This window comes from Mesitornis unicolor, unplaced genomic scaffold (assembly GCF_000695765.1).
Source record: "Mesitornis unicolor isolate BGI_N332 unplaced genomic scaffold, ASM69576v1 scaffold23340, whole genome shotgun sequence".
NCBI classification, from domain to species: domain Eukaryota; kingdom Metazoa; phylum Chordata; class Aves; order Mesitornithiformes; family Mesitornithidae; genus Mesitornis; species Mesitornis unicolor.
In genome coordinates this window covers 14,443-16,251 of record NW_010159258.1, presented here as the reverse complement: position 1 = coordinate 16,251, position 1,809 = coordinate 14,443, and positions in this window count along the sequence as shown.

Genomic DNA, 1,809 nt, shown 5'->3' with positions numbered 1-1,809 from the left:
GTTTCTTTAAGCTGTCCTCCTCCGTTTGGTCTCAGAGTTTTCAGCCCGTCCATCCCTTTGGGTGAGGGGGCAGTAACCAACGTGAACCTGACTGTCTGGGGCTCCTGGCTGTTTCTGTCTCAAACCATGCAGGATTATGGCACTCCCTCTGTTATCGGTGCCTCTTTTCTCTGCAAGTTCAGCCGCGGACGTGATTTCTCCTGGGACGACGCGCGCCTGGCTGGGCTTGGAGGAGTTCTGTGTTTGCCGATGCGTGGCGTTGCTGTAGCTCCGCCAGTCCAGCGTACCCCAAACCTGTGGGCTGGGTCAGACACAACTGCTGCTCGCCTCTGGCCGTCAGTCTCACATTCACATCAGAGAGATGCAAAACAACCCCAGACCTGCACTGATTTACCTGGTTTCTTAGGAAGAGAAGAGAGAATTATAATTTTTTTTTTTAACTTTTATTTTCTAACTTTCAATTTTTATGGGTTTGTGTTCTCTTTGCCGATGCCCGTTTGCATTGAATAATTTGCTGCATGTGTAAAATGTAAGAGGGATGTGTAATATGTATTTCTAACGTAGAAAACTATATTTTTTTATTTTTGAGATTTTTTTTTTTAAAAAGGAGAGAAAAAAATAGTATTTTTTCAGGAAAAAACCACGCTGTGGGCGATTTCCAGTCAATTCTCCTGAATGGGGTGCAGGGGGTGTGACAGGAGGGGGTGTTTGGTGGGTCTGGAGTTGGTGAAGCCCCCAGTGGGGGGCTTGAGTGTGAGTTGTCCCAGCGGTGGTGCCTTATGGCTGTGACATCTCTTCACTCACTGGGGCTGGGAAAGTGGTCTGGGAGTTGGACCAGGAGATAATGCTGGGTTTTGGCCTGTTTTCAACCAAAATGATTCATCCTGGCCATGGAAAGTTGCTCTGAGCATTGATTTTCTGTGGAGTCACTGCAGCTGTGTCTGTGATAACCATTTACTGCAGTGCAAGGTGTATAAACCAGGCTGGGGCTGACCCAGGAGCGTTTCAGAACTGGTTGTGAGTGGGTGTAAGCAGCATTTCGCAGGGTTTCAAAGCAGGAATATGATTTTTAAAGACGCAGGTGTGCGGCTTCACTCAACCTCCAGACCCCGGCGCTTGGCTCCCAGAGCTGCTTTGGAAATGATAAACAGCGTCTGAATGCCTAAAATTGCTGTCTTAAACTGCCATGGGGAGGAAATTGCCATCTGCAGTAGAAATGTGGATTGTGAGTGCTGTCTTTTCCAGCTTTTTGACCTTTTTAATGCTTTTTTTCCCCTTTTCTTCTCGGAGACTTCCATTAAATCTGCAGCTAACCATCAGAAGCCAAGCAGTGGCAGCGTAAAGGCGCCTGCACGGGCAGGATGTGTGAGCAGCATCCTTTTTTATTAGGGAAATGCACTGAAAGTTCCTGATTTTAGGTCGGTTTGAATGCAGGAGCTGTTTGATCCTGGCCTTATTCAGGCTCATTTTCAGGATCAGTTTGTGCTTTCAGTGGCATTAAGTGCTTGAAAGAGAGGAGATGAGCTCCCTTTTCTCAGGGCATGGTGTTACGTCTAGAGTGGGTTGCACCACAGATCAGACATTGATAAATTGAGGTTTATAAAGAGACAGGGTGCACCTTTAGTGGAAACCAGGCTGGGAAATCCGGCTCTGGTTTAGTCCCACGGTTGTTGTGACACACCTGAGTATTACAAATGATCGTGTCATGGGGATGGGGGTGGGTTTGGGAGAAATGCTTGTTGTGGTTTAGGGCTGGGCTGGCCACTGAGCCCTGGCCAGACGCTCTCTGTGAACCCCTCTGCCCTCCCC